At 42.3% G+C, this 18202-nt stretch overlaps 1 protein-coding gene across 8 annotated transcripts in view; it reads left to right on the plus strand.

Annotated features, from left to right (window-relative positions):
- Nucleotides 1-677: 677 nt before the first annotated feature.
- Nucleotides 678-18202, plus strand: part of B3GALNT1 (beta-1,3-N-acetylgalactosaminyltransferase 1 (Globoside blood group)) — a 22764-nt gene continuing 5239 nt past the window's right edge. The window contains exons 1-4 of one of the 8 annotated variants that reach the window (XM_039857256.1): nucleotides 4627-4735; nucleotides 5690-5729; nucleotides 6166-6250; nucleotides 15475-15604. The gene's annotated coding sequence lies outside the window, so the exon portion shown is untranslated. Of the gene's footprint in view, nucleotides 921-4597; nucleotides 4736-4947; nucleotides 4966-5065; nucleotides 5201-5689; nucleotides 5730-6165; nucleotides 6251-15474; nucleotides 15605-18202 lie in introns of those variants that run through there. The other 7 variants (XM_039857254.1, XM_039857257.1, XM_039857259.1 and 4 more) reach the window with 7 other exon arrangements.

Raw genomic sequence — 18202 nt, forward strand, 5'->3', positions numbered from 1 at the left:
CCTACAGACAAATCTAAAGTTAAAATGTAATATGTCCTTAAAAGTGATTGCTAGTTCAAACTTATCATTAAGCATACTGCTTCCTTAACTCTTGGTTATATGTTTGGAAAACTGCTAAGAAGTTTAACCATCTGATTGATTAGACATTATTTGAAGGTGAAATGTAACTTTGATGCATACTGTTCTTCTGGAATTTGTGGGTAGTGCTAGATTCTTAAATTAGTTTTGCTTTTATGAAGTAAGCAAACCATCTGACTTTAAACCTCAGTAAGGCTAGTCAATTAAATTCTGTACATATCTACTGAAGCCATGCCACAACAAGGCAGAGTGGTAGGGCATGGTCTCTTCTCTCAGGGAGCTGATGATCTCATGGCAGAGATCCTTGTAAACAAATACAGCAGGAAACGAGTGAGTGCTCACAGAATTAGCAGCAGACTGGGGCAGTATGGGCAAAAGAGAAAGTAAGTACAATAGCTCCCATCAGAGATTATAAATTCCTTTCTATGACTCAATTTGAAGTTATCTGAATGAGGCTCTGAGAGCCAATCTAATGTCAATGTCAGCATCAGTCCTTGATCTCCTTTTTTGGTGCACCCAGTAGAAATCTGCCACTTAGATCCACCAGCTGCAGCCATAATATCTGTAGCTCCTCCCATAGACAGGGAGTCTATTTGCCCTTGAATCTGGGTTAGCTTCATGGTTTCCTCTGATCCACGGCATAGTGACCTTGTTTGACTCCCCAGGCTATGACTTAAAAAGTCTGACAGCTTCCACTCCCAGTCTCCTGGATGTTCTCCACAGACTGACAATGTAGCATATGAAGGATGAGAAGCCACATCCTTCTTTCCGTGAGAGACTCCTGCTGGAGGATTTTCTAGAACTGTGGCCTTCAGTGGACAGCATCACCAACTGCCAGACATGTGAGTGCAGCCACCTTGGACCTTCAGCTCAGTTGATGCTCCAGTTCAGGGATTGGCAAACTACAGCCGGTGGGTTAAATCTGGCCCTTAGCCTGTTTTTATGTAGGCCCTTGAGCTAAGAATAGCTTTTGCTTTTTAAAGGTTTGTAAAAAAAATAAAATAAATAGATAACAAAGACGAATATGTGACAGACACAAGCCTAAAATATGCATTATCATATAATTTTGCCAATCCCTGCTACAGCTGAATAGGACTGTATAAGCCCTGACAAAACCACAGAGGAACCACCCAACCAACCCTCAGAACTGAGACATGTTAAGCTGATAGTTTTATTATATAGATGGTTTGCTCTGCAGCAGCAGATAACTGAATCACAAGCTAGTAAATGCTACACAAAGAACAAGGAGACTGCTTCGAAAGACAATAATCTCTTAAAGGTTTTGGACCTTCTCTTCTCTTCTCACTCATTTCATTGGGGAAGATTTCTTACTCTCAAACTGTTGTCCATGGCTGTGCATTCTAGGGAGGTTTTTGGCAGTCATAAGTATATATATCCACTAGTTATTCAGGGGACATTCAAAACATTTTTAAAAACAGATACTGGAATATAACCTTTCTAAAATACAGTATTTGTAAAATATAATATCAATGTCCTACAGCATCCTTCCAAAGACAGAGGTCTATTTTTTCCATGTATTAATCTTTTTGCAATGGAGTCTGCTTCGTTTTGTTATCAATGGGTTTTCTCTACTTAGTGAGGAGAACTGTCAGCCAAGTTGAGGTGAAGAATGGCTATGATGAGGTATCAGCAGGCAACAATCACTTTACCCTTTGCAAAGGGCACGGCTACCTGCCAGGGCAGGAACCAGGAAAAGAATCATAATCATGATTTAAATTTGAATATTTATACAGTGCCAACTCGGTCCAGCACCTGGACTTACACTGCTACTATCCAAACACAGTTTTTTGTACAACCATTTAAACTCCTATATTCACCTCTATTAGTTTCAGAGAATTTTCAAGTTACCATAATTGATTTTTAAATGCATCTTTAACTCTCCTATTCTTTTCCCTTTTACAGGAAAAAATAAATAAATAAAAGGCTGTGACAAGGAAGAAGCCATTGAATCAAGGAATCTGTAAACTAAAAGAAATGGTGGGCCATGCTAACAGTCAATGCAAATGCGTGGGTCACAATTGGGGATGGGTGATTATGGCTAGGTTTGAAGTTAAGTAGGCGCCCCAGACCCACATGATTTTGAGCAAAGGACCAGATACTACACATCTGAGTTTGCATTTGGCCTGGTAGCTCCTTTCCAAATACGTCTCCCTTCCCCAGCAGTGAGCCTCATCTCCCGGTGATCATGTCTTTGCCTGATCCCTTCCCCTTGAACCTTGAATGGCCCTATGCTTGCTTTGACCCATAGAATGTGGCAAAACGATGCTACAAAACTCTAGAGGCTAGCTTCTGTCTTGCAGCTTCCGTTTTGGACTCAGAATGCTGACTCTGTTGAAATTCAGATGAGCTGGCAGGGTCAAAAGCGAACATTAATTTGCTGATGCAAACAAATCCATTGATATCACCCACTGACTTAGACAGCCTTATTAAAAAATGTTCCCCTTGTGAGAAGTGGGGATGCAGGCTGTCTGTTTAGAACACTACATTTGTCTGTGGAATAGATGATGCCCTTTAAGTGTCCTTTTGTGGGAGTTGAGGTGATCATTGTTATGTAAACTTGATATAGCTCTTGCCCAGCAGAGTTAAAGAGCTTAAATGGATGAGCTCACATCCTTAGATATCTATGCTGTAAACCGGAGACCAGAGGACCACAGGCAGAGATTACGCACATTATTACATATTCTTGATTTGTTTCTGTTTTTAGACTGGAGCTGGGAGTTTAGGTCAGGTATACCAAGCTAAATACAGGAAACTCCTCCTGGATTTTATCGAATCTTAAAACATGCATCACAAGACCTTCTAGAATACATCACTGCTTTTCCCAGAATTATCCACAGGAATTCTAAAGTAGCCCAAACTCCACAGAGACTAGAGCCTACTGTTATTTGAATGAAGCTAGTATTTAATTTAATGAAGCATCTACCACTGGGTGATCTGAAGCAGTAGGTACCGGAATGATCCAGATAATTACTCTACCCACCTAGGTGAATGGATCTATAACCTGTGTTCTCCTTGCAGAGATCTAAGACTTTCTTCTTCGAAAAGTTCTAAAGTCTCCACTCCCACAGAAAACCTATTAACCTCAAAAGGGAAAGTGGACTTTATAATAAGGATATCTGGAGGACACTTCAGATTTCGGCGATCACTGACACTGGGGCAACCTAATATTAGGCATTTAAGAATTAATATTGTGTGTTTAATATTATGTTCTTCTTGATGGCAAACAATACGAAGAGCACCTTGTAAAGTATGAGGAATTCTTGCCATCTAATCAAACATCTCAACCTTCCTTCTAGCTTACAGGAAATGGGAGCCCTAGAGAAAAAGTTAAGTGTCATCAGGAGGGAAAGAAAGTAAGACAAATCGAGAAAGAACCCTCTGAGATAACTTGCCTAAACTCTTCACAAAGTTAAGGCCATGAAACAAAAAGGGTGGAGGATTGTTCTGCATTAAAAGAGACAAACATAACAAATGCAATGCACGAATCTTCACTGCACTGCACAACATTAATATATAACCTTTTTTTTTTTTTTGACAATTGGAGAAATTTGTATATGGGCTAGATATTAGGTGATATTATCAAACTGAACTTTTCAGATGTCGTTAAGTTTCTTATATGGTTACACAGAAGAATGTCTTTGCCTTTCTTCTTAGGAAATGCAGGCTGAAGTATTTAGGAGACGGAAAGAAGGCAGTTATGACAACATGTTAAGTTATGCGGTCTTGGAGGAGTATATATGAGTGTTCATTGAACTACTCTTTCAACTTTTCACATGGTGATACAGGAGCCAAGCTGTTCACCGTTCCACAGCCAAGCGGCCAGAATCGGGAACTGTTTACAGATGGCACCCTTCCAGGGGTGCTGAGAAAGAAGAAATATTATTTCTGGATTAATTCAACCACCTCCACCCAAAGACTGGTATGACCACAACCCGTACAGCAAGCCCCCATTTCCCACGCCTGAAAGCCTCTCCAGTCTTCCCGGGGGGCACTACGTAGTTGGTGACGACTCAGGCTGGGGCAGGCCTTCTTTGATTTCTCCAAACCAACGGAGGTTTTCGAGAGGCACTTCCCAGGAGCACGCGACACCCTGGGACTCCTGTTCCTACAGTAGATCTTCGTAACCCGACGTATTCCCACCCTTCATTTTCCATGGACTCTAGAAGGCGAACGCGCATTTCTTCTGAAAGAGCTAAGAACTTCCCAAGGGTTCTTCTTTCCTTCACAGACAGCTTCATGAGGTTTTTTTTAAAGTAAATCCCTCTATGAATGCTTCGAGGGCATGCATTTACGCAGCTTGGAAATACTGCAAGCAGGCTAAGAGGCGCGAGTCTTCAACAGAAATCTTTACGGGAGGTCTGCCACTAAATTGCTTGACCTATGCCAGCCTCAGGTGTAAAATGCATACCTAACAGCACGGTGCTTGTCTGCTGGTGATGGCGAGGATTCAGAGAATGTGCCAGGCGAACGCGCACGGCTGCGTGGCCCGCGCGTGCATGCGAGCGAGCGAGCGAGGGGCTCGGGGCCCCGGCGCGTGGTCTGCGCGCGCCCGGCCGCGGGGAGGGTGCGTGTGCGCGCGGGGCGGGAGAGTTGGCCGCCGCCGGGATTCGAGCTGGCTGCGCGCCGCGCGCGGAAGGTGGGTGTGAGGCGAGGGCGCTGGGGGCGGCTGGGGGCTCCGGAGACCCCGGGGCTGGGTGGCGGGTGTGGTCCCGGGACGCTCCCCGCTCCGGGAGGCCAGGACTCAGGCGGCGGACAGGGCGGCGCCACCCACTCCCTCGGCCCTGTGCCGGAGGGCGGCCGGGGTTGCGCCGCGCCCAGCTGCTCCCTCAGGCTGGGGCCTCCGCGATGAGCAGCGGCTCGAAAGGGGTGAGCGCAGGAGAAGGGGCGCGGCGCCGGCGTGGGCGGCGCGGAGGAGCGCGTGGCGCGCGGCAGAGCCAGGCCGCGGCTGCAGGGAGCACACCGCCGGCCCGGCTCTGCCGCGGGGCGCAGCCCACGCCTTCCCGTCACCCGGGCAGCTCTGGAGACGAACCCCGGCAGCCGCGGGCAGTGGGGGCGTTGGCCGCGGCGGCGGCGGGAGAGAGGACGGAGACGATGTTTTGATGTTCGTGGATCTCCATAAGGGCGGAGGCGAACGCTTTCCCAAGAGCAAGGGAAGGGCCCGAGAGCCGAATTGTGGGAGGGTTCTTCACCGAGAGGGATTGGGAGAAATAGGACCTAAGGAGGAGAATGGGCAAATTAGGTAGAGAGTGGAGGAAGCTCCTAGTGGTACATAATTTGTAAAAGGTGATTTTAACGAGTACGTATATACACAAGGCGTTGAAGAAGAAATCTTAAAGGTGCAATGGAGCCTCACTTTCCCAAGCAGTGAAAAATGATGCCAGCGTTAAGCAACGAGTTGTATTCCATATTCCTTCCCTTCCACTTCTCACTGCTGGACTAGGAGGGAGACTTGCAGGGCAGATATGGTTTTCTTTCCTCTGAATTTTGCACAAGTGCCAGTGTAATTTAGGAGGTGACTGCTTTGTCAATAAGATCTACTACCAAGGAACAAATTACCAAACCATGTGGTTTTTTTTTTTTCTTTTTTCAGAGGTAAAAGATTTGAATTTGCAGCCTTCAACTGGGAACAGGTTTGTATTTTGGCTTTCTCCAGAAGCTTAGACAAAGGTAGGGCGCTGATTTTGTGCCCTCAGAATGTGTTGATGCCTGATAAAAGCGCAGATTGAACGTGGATTAGTCTAGAAAAGAGAACTATTTAAAATTACGAGATAAGAGCCTATGACCTTTTGTTTCTCCTAGACTAGAAGGTTCATTCAAATAAACGGTCATAATTCCAGCCCTGAAAATAAAGTCTCTTATCAAAACAGTGATCAGATATAATTCCAGATTAAATGCATGAGGTGATTTGAGAACAAGGAGGAAGAGAGGATCAAAGCTTTACCAAAAATGAAGAGTCATTATATAATAATTTGCTTCCATAGAAGCTTGCTAGGTATAGAACATTGATTATAGATATCATAGTGTACAATGTTATGACTCAGACATTTTTTCTTTTTTGTTCAATAGTTCCCAGCAAATCTGTTTTAATTAAAGATGAAATACAGAAAACAAAGAACTTCAAGTGCTTTAGATCTCATCTGAAATCCTACAGGTAAGTTCATCTTATTTTAACTTAGAAATTATCCTAATTGGCTAAAATTGACGATAATAGCCTCCTTTACAAAATTTTAAGAGTCATTTACACAGCTACACATTTTGTTGTATATTCTAGTATATTTCCCCAAAGGATTTGAGGAGGTACAAGAGTTAATTAAGGTCTACTAAATCATTTTGGAAAATATACCTATACTTTTGAAAGTTGAATTATTATTAAAATACTATGGTACCTCAGGTATTACATAACTACATAAACTTAACTACATAAACTTAATTTGGTGGCCATGTTCAGCTTCACGTTCAGACTCAACTCTCTTTATCCCTAAGAAAATATTCCAGTGGATACTTCTTTCTCTTTCCTTTCCCATTCATTCTGTGCCCAGTCTCTCTGTTCTGTCCACCATTGGGTGATATAGGTAAAATCTCATTTTAGGAAATGCCTTTATCCTTTTCACAACTATAAAATGTCCAGGCAAAATATACTTTTCTTCTCTAGCTCTAGAAGCTACCATTGCTCATTCCTGTTCACAGTGTGGTGGAAAATCATACTTTACAGCTTCATGAATGAATTCCAATATGTGGGGTCAAATGGAGTGCTCTTAAAGGACCTTACAGAACAGATGCATTTAAAAGTTGCAGTTCATTTAACAGCTGGCAAATATCTCTTTTGGGACTATGAACAGCGGTTTTAATTAAAGGTTTCATATTATAAGTATTGATTTGTGTTTGGCCCCAGAGCTTTGGGCACATTGTGAATTAGAGGAGAGGGTAAGATGAGGGTATGGGGTACAAGCATGGAGATTTGTCGGGGGCACATCTGGAAGAGGGGAGTTGAAGCCTTAGAACTTCTGTAGGGTAGGGCCCTGGGAGGCTGTAGGATGGAAGGTTGGGCTAGGAAGATCACTTGCACCCCTTGAAGCTCTGATAAATCAAGGAATAAAAAACAGAAAGCTAGAGTAGATGATCAGAGTTTCCTAGCCTATGTGTATCTGACCCTGAATATAGGTGATTCACCAGAAAGCCAAGGCCTTTTGTTGTCCCCTTATAGCATCCACAGCCCAGGTTAGTAATTATTAGCCCTGTTTACCCTCCAGGAACCATTCATGTGGGGAACATGTTACCAGCACTAGGACCCCCTTTTCAGTAGCATGGCCCTTTGAGGTCTGGAGGAAACAGAGAGAGAGAGATCTTGGGAGATTTATTGATATTCTGAGATATACCATTTCATGTGGTTAGAACAAACACTTCCAACTAGCAGCCTGTTTTGTAAATAAAGTTTTATTGGTGCACAGCCTTACTTATTTGTGTAGCATTGTTTAAGGCTCTGTTTTTACTACAAAGACAGAATCTAGAGCTGAGATGGAGACCATATGTCCCACAAAGGAAATATTTGCTGTCTGGCTTTTTATTAAAAAAAATTTTTCTGGCTATTCCTGGGCCAGAACATAGAATTCTATTAAACTCCCAATCTGTGCGTAGACACTCTTTTAAGTTGGAATAAAGAAGCATTGTTCCTGTTAAAACATTTCACAGGTCTGCGGCCACCTGCCCCCTATGTGACAGGGCTCAAACCATGTCTCTTATCTGGAATTATATTTGGCTACTATTTTGGTAACAGACTTTGTTTTCAAAGACGGAGTTACCCACTTTCTAAGAGGAAAAATTATAATTTACTCTTAACTCTTGGTATTAAATAGTTCCTTTCTCTAAACTGTTAAAATTTTGCAGTTTAATTGAGCATGCGCACACTCTGAGAGTGCAAACTCAGCTCCCTATTGTGGAGGCTGACCACCAGTCTAGAGACATTAGTGCAAGGAGATCTCCCTTTCTCTTCTCCAGGTAAGGTTTACTCATTACATGTAGTTTAAAACTTGGGAGTTGTGAACCTTCCTCCTTGCTCTGCATGGAGTGTCAGCAACCTGAGGGCAGGGCTTGTCTGTCGTCTTCCCCATTGCAGCCCCAGCCTCGACAAAGGTCTACGAATGAATGAAATTTCCTCCAGTTGGTAAAGCTGTTTGTAACAAAACAGACAGGAATTCCAGCTGTCAAGTCAGCCTTTGGCTATTCTGCCTCACTTGTGTGATCTTTGCTGTGTTCCAGTTTTCCGACATCTCCGGGCCTGGCCATCCAGTCACCACTTCCCACAAGCTGCTCTGTCACATGCTTTCTCAGTTGGCCCACCCCTGAGTACAGAGATCGGGTGCTTTACTCTTTGTCCCCTGCCGAGAACTCTCAAAAGGCTGTGGGATCGGGTGTGAGGAACCGCCCATTCTAGAAATCTATATTGGATCCTCTCACTAATTTTTATCTTTGGGCTTCCATTTGCCTTTAGAAATTAATACTGACATATCATTCAAACTAGTTGAAAGCATCCACCATGCCTTTCTAAGCTTCTGTTTTCCTTAGAACATAACATTCCCCAGTTCCTTCAGCCATTATTTTATCTAGTCCTCATGGGAGATGATAAACCGAATCCATAACCAATTTGGTTACTCTCCTCTGAATTATATCTAACTTGTCAGTGGTCCTTTTAAAATGGAATATGTATGTGGCTATGAGATTATGACCCCTTTTGCCCAGATGCTTTTTCTATTTCTTGAACCCAGGAGTGTATTAGGGCTTTTGGTCTGCGTGTGTTGAGGGAGGGGGACCCATTACAGTATTAAGTTGTGGAAGTTCTGTTAGCACTGTCATTCACTCACGAGTAGTTAGGCAATGCTTTCTGTGTACCTGTGCTAGGTACTGGGGACACAGCGGTGTGCAAAATGAACATCCTCTGTACTGATGGAATTAGATGGGGCCGGAGAGGTATCCTAGCCCAAATCCCTAGTGTTGTGGTGAGAAAAGCAACTCAAAATTCAGTGACTTGCCACCATCCCAGCTGTTAGAACTAAAATCCTTGTCTCCCGATTCTCTAGTTATTCCTTTACATCACCACTTTTCTTCCTATTAGACTGATACTCAACTAAAACCTTAAGGTCTTTTTAACTTTTGGCTGCTGTTAAATAATCTTCCATTCTGCTCTTGTGTGGTTAGTTTTTTTGATCCTTGATCTAGGATAATAAATTTGCTCCCATCAGACCTCATCTTGCTTTAGCCTTGTTTCAACCTGTCGAAAGTGTTTTAGATTGTAATTACATCTTCTGATGAATTCGCTCTTTTTTTTCCTGCTTTTTCTTGTTTACAAAATTGAACAAGTTTACATTCATTTGTCTTTGATAAAAAATGTTAAACATGAAAAGGCTAAAGACAGACCTTTGATTAAACCCTAGAGATTTTCTCTCAGGTTGACAAAGATGCTCTAACAGTCTTCGAACATAAGCGGGAGGGCGGGCCAATGGCCGTGTTGGTCAACACTGTATTCTCACAGTGCAGCATGAGCCTGGGAAGTGTGTGTGGAACAAATGACTGCATGAAAATACACTGGCTCTGACGGATCAGCTGATGTTGAAACCATCTAGACACTGTCATTGGACTTATATTTTTCCATTTTGTTCAGAAGGGCCTTTTGGTGCCCTGTCCTCTTCAGCGAGGTTTAATTCTTGTGTATCACCTCAGGCTTCCTTTGATCTTCTGGTGGAGGAACCCTATAGAAAATGGGGCTAAGCCTCATCAGAAGTGATCTTAGTCTCCCTTGGCTCCTGACGGTCATTGCTTTTGTGTCTTAAGTGTTCAACCAGTGTTTGCAGAAGCTTAGCCACTTATTCAGAGTTATTTGAATATAAATTCATTAACATTCTCCTCAGCAATTCCTTCATGTCTGAGAAGTGTTCTTGGAAGAGGAGACTAGTTTGAAAACTGGGTGAGTTAGGAGGAGCCGATCATGGTTTGCTTGGAGATTGAACAGCGTTTGCATTTAGGATTCCTCCTCTCCCCCCCTTTTTTTAGGTATATAACATTTTATTAGTTTCAGGTGTACAACATAATGATTTGATATTTGTATATATTGTGCAGTGATCTACCACAATATGTGTAGTTTACTTCTTATATACTTAAGTTTTTAACAAAAATTTATTTAAATTAGCTTCAAGTGTGTAGCACATTGATTAGACATCTATATAGTTCATAAAATGATCCCCCCAATTGCACTCTCCCTCCCCTGATCCTCCACCTAACCAACTATTAATGCTAACCGCATTCCCTATGCCGTGCTCCCCATCCTCATGACCAACTATCAACTAGGATCCTCTTTTAAAGATTCTGATTTGGCTTTGACAACTCTTTATCCCTCAGGAAGATCAAAGGTTCTGCACTACTTGGAGGACAGTATGAAAATGCTAGGCCAGCGGGGTAAAAACAAGTTAGGAAGGGTGTGAGGTGGTGCAGTGGTTACAGACCCCACTTAGAGGGCAAGGCACCTGGAGTCCCAGGCCAGGTGCTGGCTGTGACCTTGACTGAGGAGCAGATCTCCACATCTGTCTCCTTAGCTGGCAGGTAAATGTTATAAGAATGGGGCTCCTTCATACATTGGTTTTAATCATTAAACAAGTGAAAGTATGACAAGTGCTTGTTAAGGTGCAAGAACAAAGCAAGGGCTATTGCAAAAATATGGAGAAAGGGGGCGAAGTAGAAAGCAAATTCTTTTTAATGCAAACCTTGGTTTGCCCTGAGAGAATAAAGCATATTTTTTTTAAGTATTATTAAATTAGGCAAATATAGCGGTAGCAGTTCATTCAGTAATTAAAATGATTTTCTATTTTACTTCCAGCTATGTGCTTCAAAGTAAGAAGAAAAATGTCAGCCTTATCAAATATACACAGTCCTTAAAATAGCTTGATGCCACTTGAATATTTCACACCTCAGTTTGAAAAGGTTAATGTGTTTTGTAGTCCTCCAGGGGCTGGAAGTACCTACTATAGGACTTTGGGCAGTGCAGACCGTGCCCAGAAAAATGTCATTCAGTTGTGGGAAGACACAGGGCAGGAGGGAGGGTCTTGGGAAAGGGGAGCGTATGTGCGGAGGAGGAACCAGAAAAGTGTGGACTTGTATGATCAGGGTAGCATAACATGAGGAATTTTAAGATCCTAGAGGAAGCATAATCCTTGGACTCTAAAAGAAGGCATACTGATTTGGAGAGAAAAGGCGGATTAGCTAGGATTTATATGCCTGTATAAGTGTGTTGTAGAGCATATGTTGTTTTATAGGAGACATTGGGAGTTGGCAGCAAGGTTTGTAAATGGAACAATAAGGGGAAGTTGGGTGGAGCATATAGTGTGGACTTTTTTTTTTTAATTAGTTTCAAGTATACAGTTATATATATATATATATATATATATATATATATATATAGTTCATAAAATGATCCTCCCACGCCTCCTTCCTGGCCCTCCACCTAGCCAACATATTAATGCTAACTGCATTCCCTCTGCCGTGCTCCCCATCCCCGTGACTCTCTATCAACTACTAATTTGTACTTCTTTAACCCTTCACCCCATTATCCCAGCCCGCCAACACCCTCCTCTCTGTCTGTCACCAAATTGTCCACTATATTCGTGAGTCTATTTTTGATTAGTTTGTTATTTTTGTTTCTTAGATTCCTCATAGAAGTGAAATCATATGGTATTTATCTTTCTCTGTCTGACTTATTTCACTCAGCATAAGAACCTGTAGGTCCATCCATGTCATTGCAAATGGTAGGATTTCACTTTTTTTAATAGCTGAGTAATATTCCGTTGTATATATGAACCATAATTTCTTTATCCAGTTATCTTGATGGGCATTTAAGTTGCTTCCATATCTTGGCTATTATAATTGTGCTGCCATGAATATTGGGGTGCATAGATCTTTATGAATTATAGTTTTGGCATTCTTTGGATAAATACCCAGAAGTGCAATTGCTGAGTCAAAAGGTATATCCATTTTTAATTTTTTGAGAAACCTCCATATTGTTTTCCATAGTGGCTGTACTAGTTTGCAATCCCACCAACAGTGTACGAGGGTTCCCTTTTCTCCGCAACCTCACTAACACTTGTTTTTGAAGTGTGGACTTTAATAATAATAGCAGTACCATCTACTTAGCTCTTACAGTGTGCCTCCCCCGTCCTAAACATTTAATATGTGTTATTTCAAATGATTTTCGGTTCAGAAGGTCTGGGTTGGGGCCTGAGGTTCTGCATCTCTAACAAGCTCCCAGGTGGTACCTGTGCACTGCACTTGGAGGATCTACAGCAGCACATTGGACTCACCTGGGAAGCTTTACAAATAGTACTACCTTGAGCCTCACCACCCTCCAGAACTGATTTAGTTGGTCCTGGGTGCATCCTGGTGTCCAGAGTTTTTCATCTTCTCCAAGAGATTGTAATATGCAACAAAGCTTGAGAACCACCGGGGTAAAGAAAGAGGAGGGAAGAAAGGAGTCGTGGTCAAACATCACTGGTTGTGTTTGTTTCTGATACAGTCAGAGGGGGTCAGAAGGCGAGAGTTTTATATTGCTTTGCTATGAATTAATGAATTCAGCTAGAGAGGGTACTACTAGGGAAAATTTCCTCAAGAATATATATTGAAATGCAGTCCCACCCTTTATTAGGAATAGGACATGATTGATGCATGTAATTATGATTGTTCTTAAACTTAGTACACACAGGACCTTTTTAGGCACTTACGGTTTCCACTCCCTTTGCAATATTGGTTTTTTGTTTTTTGTTTTTTGTAGAAGAAAAGTCAGAATGTTGCACAATCGACAGTAGTTTAGTCATTAATAGCATGTGTAACTTGGATGACCCTGAATCTAGCATGCTTGCTTTTCATTGAAATTTGTTTTTTTTCTGTCTGTACCTTTTAAGATGCACATAGGCAGAATCAGTTTAGCCTATAAGAATAAGACTTTGTATTAGAAGATACCGAAAGTAAAATAAGCATCTGCTAACAGAATTTAGGGAGTTTACTTTGGGGTTCAATTTATTCTTGGGAATGTTTTCTCAATACTTTAAGTGGATAAAAGCATATTACCAGACCATTCGCACAGTATTCAGATATCTAGCAAGCACCTACTGTGTGCTAGGCACCCGGGGATATGACAGTGAACAAAGTGGCAAGGTCTTTTCCCTCATGAACCTCACATTCCTGTGAAGGGAACAGACAGTAAACAAGTAGACAAAAAAAGAGAGAGAGAGAGAGAAAACCCCAGGTAGTGTTAGATGCTGAGGAGAGAATAATGAAGGATGTGACGGAAGGGCTGGGGCAGCCACTGGAGCTGCGAGGACAGGGAAGAACTCTCCTAAACGGCAGTTCACTGAGACCTGCGGCAGGAGAAAGAGCCAGGCTTTTCAAGAAGCAGCTTGAGTTAGAGGGAAAGAAAGTGCAGATACCCCCAAAGCAGGAAGAGTTTGACATATTCAGGGATCAGAAAGGAAGCCATTGTGTCTGAAATAGGGACGGGAGGAGGCAGTGGCCGCAGATGAGATAAAGGCTTGTGTATTCCTATAGAGACAGAGTTGATAGATCTTCATTAAAAATGTTAACATTGTTATCTTTAAGCTTTTATTGTCTTTGTGCTTTTTTTTGCATTCACAAAATTTTCCCTAATGAACATATACATTACATTTACAATTAGAAAAAAATTTATATTTTTTAAAATAAATGTTATTAAAAATAAATATAAATAATTATTCTTTTAAATAATTAAATTGCTTTCCCTTTGCAGAAAATAACCAACATTTTTTCATCCCAGGAAAGAATTTCAGGTTATTTTGGCTTAAATAATCGTATCGTTGCAGTAACTCTGTTCTGTTTCTGTGGAATCCTTGCATTGGAACCGATTCCTCTGTATGCCCCACCCCCACGTATTCCTAGTGCTCAGCATGTTTTTGATGCAAAATAATCTGCACGAATGATAATTTATTAGCTACTACTGTTGTTAATACTTCACATTTCAGGTTTTGAGAGTGGTAATCTGAGCCTTTTATTTAAAGATGGTGATGCTGTGATGCTGCTTTTACTGTTTCGGTCAAGGTTCACTGATTGCAGAAAATTAAAACCCACTCATAATAGCTCTGGTCAGGAGACATGCAGCACACTCCCCTGGATAGGAAGGTAGTGGCCAAGCACATGAGTTTTGGAGTCCTGTTTGATTTTGTCTTCACCACCTCCAAGCCTGCAACTTTGGACAAGCTACTGGTTATCCCCAAGCCTTAGTTTTCTTGTCTATTAAATGCAAACAGTAAATGTTTTAAAGTGCCTTAATTTGTGGGGTCTCTTGAAGACTACATGAGTTAGTGCCTGGCAGCCCCTGTTGATGCTTTCATCATGACTAAGACACCCAGGGCTGGCATGTTGTGTAGACAGCTGAACTGCCAACACTGATTGCACACAGTAACCAGATATGCAAACTAACTGATGGGATTGCCAAGCTTTTTTATGCCTCCATTGAAGTATAACGAACAAAAAAAGTGCACAAGGTAGAAGATGAATTTTTGGAGTAAACATTCCTGTAGCCACCATTTAGGTTAAGAAATAGAACATGGCCAGCACCCAAGGAAGTCCCCTCCAGCTTGTCCCAGTTATATTTCCTCCCTCTGCCCAGAGGTTACCAGTGTAACCTCAGTTCCATCACCATAGATTACTTTTGCCTGCTTTTCAACTCTTTGTAAATCGAATCATAATGTCTCTTCTTTTCTAAGAGATGCTTCATGATGTCATGTGAGGTTGTAGTTTGTTTATTTTCCTTTTGTATAATGTGCCATTATATAAATTTATCTCTTCTATTGTGGGTTGTTTCTAGGTTGGAGCTGTCATGAATAGTATGCTATTATGAAGTTCCTTGAACTTTTTTGGTGTCCTTAATGTACATATCGTTGAATGTTCTACCTAGCAGCAGAGTTGCTATATCATAGCATATGTATATGTTCAGCATTAGTGAATAACAATGAAAATTTTGCCAAAGTAACTGAACCAATCTGTTCAAAAAAAATTTTTCACTCCAAACTAATCTCAAATTTTTAGTTACAAAAAAACAGAAACTAGTTTCTCAGTTCAGTGAATGCAAAGATATTATAGGACAGGATTTCTCAAAGTATGGAATTCCGGTCCTGCCAGAGACTCCGAAAATGAAATAGGTTCTGTGTTCAGATAAATCTAAGAAACATTGCATAACATATCCTCTTCTGAGAGAATGTACATTAATAGTAAATTTCCGGGAAGCTCTCTATAAAAAATAATGGTTTAAGTTTCTTTGAATACTTCCCCATTTACTTTTTTTTTTTGGTCCACGGATCCTTTTAGGGCTAAAACACCTGTGGATAAGACGTAGGTGCAGTCTGCGGTTGGACTGGGCAGCGGGGTGGCCGTCGCTGGATGCCATTGTTGCAGGAAGTGACAACCAACAGAAGAATTTGGATGCTCAGACAACTTTGTGAGAGGAAGGAGAATTTATTAGACTGACGGAGCGTGTGGGGTTAACAACTCCATGCACGAGCTCATTCTAGTTGGATTTATTACAGTTTATATACTCTTGCAGTGTCCATGCAAGGGGCATGTAATTCCTTTGTCTGAGGTTTCACATGTGCCTCCTTACTCAGGATGGGGAGAGGGAGCTTCGGGTGATGCTGGCTGCAGGGAGGAGGAGCTTCGGGTGGTGGTGGCTGCAGGGAGGAGGAATTTCCAGACCACTGGTCTTACAGGTCGTTTGTTTTGTAGAACCTGCGACCTTGGCGTTATCAGCACCATTATAGGATTCTTAAACAGAGACGGGACCTGCTCAATGGATTCTATCCAAAGGCTGAGCTCTAATTGTAACATAACGAGCAGTTTTACACAGTCTTGTTATTGCTACACAGCTACAGAGATAAGGAAGAACATTAGTTGGTTGGAAACGCATCGATGTGAGCTGGAGAATCCTTGAGGTGGGGGAGGTAGCGATGGGAAAACATGTTAGGCGAAGAGCACTGGGCAACATGGGAGGCGAGAGCAGTTTTAACCGGCTGAGTCGGTTATTTCCGCAGGCCCTTTCCTTTGCATTTTTTTTCAGATGCCTCCTCTCCTCTCTCATTCCCCCCTTTGAGACTCTAGACATTCGATTTTTATGCTGGAGTCTCACATTCTCCATCTAACCTAGCCTGGGGGATCTCCTGATAGTTGCGGGTAAAGTATATGTGGGCTGTAACTTGCTGCTGTACGGTGGCTTCCACCATGCCTTTTAAGTTTTTTATTAGCAGGGCCAGCAGACACGGCTCTCTCAGGCAAATTCCTGGGAGTAGTATAACTGCTCCTAATAAGGTTTTAAACCTACCAAAGGCTGAAAACCATCCCCCAAAAAGACTGTCCGGGGTTCCATCTGTGCCATCCTTGCATGGACACATGTGCCAGTTTTGTCATCTTTTCGACAAGGTCCTCAACTGCCTGGCCCTGGTCATCTGTCTGTAGGCAGCAATTGGTAAGATTGAATTTTCCACACACGCCTTCTTTTGCTGCTAATAGATAGTCTAGTGCCACCTGTTTTGGTAGATGGCGTTTCTCCTCTGAGTCTGTTGATGTGCAAGGAGGTTCAGGGCTCTCCCAGTCTCATTGGTAATGATTTCTAAGACTGTCTACAGTCAGTAATCCGGTTTAACATGTAAATGGGGTATGGTGTCCCCAAGATTTATCTTCTGCCCAAGTGGCAGGCCTATAGTATTGGATTATCCACTCTAGGGGCCACTCATTATCCTTCTTGTCCCCTATTTGGAGGTCTCTTTTTACCCGTGGTAAGGGTTGTGGGACCAGGTAACTAAGCAGTTCTCTTGTTTTCAGAAGTAAGAGTTACCTTCCTAATTTCTGGGGAGGTGATATAGGCCTTGTTTCTATAAATCTAGTAAGGCTCATGTGGGGTTATTTAGTCTTGGACCCTGTCTGGGTCCTGCTAGGCTTTAGTTAGCTCTGGGAATCTGGCCAGCGGATTTTTCTGTCCTGTTTCCCTAGTACATGCTTTATTTGGAGGTGGCATTATAATACCATTGGCTAAGGCAAATTAAGTTTCCGACCGACTCTATGAGATTTCTTTTACCTCCAGCCAGGCAGTATTGTCCTAGAATAGTATGTTTTAAAATCTATTGACTATCATCAGAGTTGTGTGGGGCCATTATATTTGGCATTATCTTGATGGGAACTAATTCTGCAGCTACCCACAGTTGCTAATCCCCTATCAGAGTACCCCCTACATATATAGCTGGAAGTGATATTCAGGGAGTGAGCTATTCCTTCAGCCAACCTTCCTTTGTTCTGCAGATGTCTTCCTGGCCTGGCCACAGGGCTGATCAGCACATTGTAGTCTCCAGATGTGGCCCGACTAACACCCCAATTTTCCTGCCTCCTCCCTACATGATTTCCCTTCAGAGATTTTATTCCCTTAATCTTAAGGGGATGTTGAGGGAGGAAGATCTGTCTTCTGTAACTTCTTCAAAGCTGAGATAGGGCTGTAGTCCCTGCCTACTGGGAATAAAAATCTCTGAAAGCCTAAGGGACCTGGAGGCAGACAACGTGAGGTCATTCCAGCATGTAGAAGTGTTAGGAAGCCTTGCAACCTAGAAGATATAAACTTAGTCAAAATTAATAGTAGAGGTAGTTGACAATGAAGTTACTTTTTCATGGCAGTTTATTAATTCGAGGTACACAAAAGTTCCCTGATTCCACATGTGGACTTATCTAGTTTCCGGAGCAAGAGTTTAAGATCTTGCACGGGTTCACAGGAATAGGCTGCACTTTCCAGTTTATTTTCTGGAGGAACCTGTGAGGGCTCATAAGAAACTGGTTTAATTTGAGATAAATGTACACAGCTGTTGATTCCTTGTAATTCGATAGCAATTGGGGAGCTTAATGAAGCTTGGTGGGGCCCTTTCTGTTTGCCTTGAGGGCTGACTTTCAACAGATTACAGAGAGGTAGTTGCTCTGCTAGTAAGAAACCCTGACATAGAGGCGGGTTGTCTACTATGGTTTAGTTTTAGGTTCCCCACAAATGAGCTTTGTGTGGAGGGCA

This window comes from Pteropus medius, unplaced genomic scaffold (genome assembly GCF_902729225.1).
Source record: "Pteropus medius unplaced genomic scaffold, Ma_sr-lr_union100, whole genome shotgun sequence".
Lineage (NCBI taxonomy): Eukaryota > Metazoa > Chordata > Mammalia > Chiroptera > Pteropodidae > Pteropus > Pteropus medius.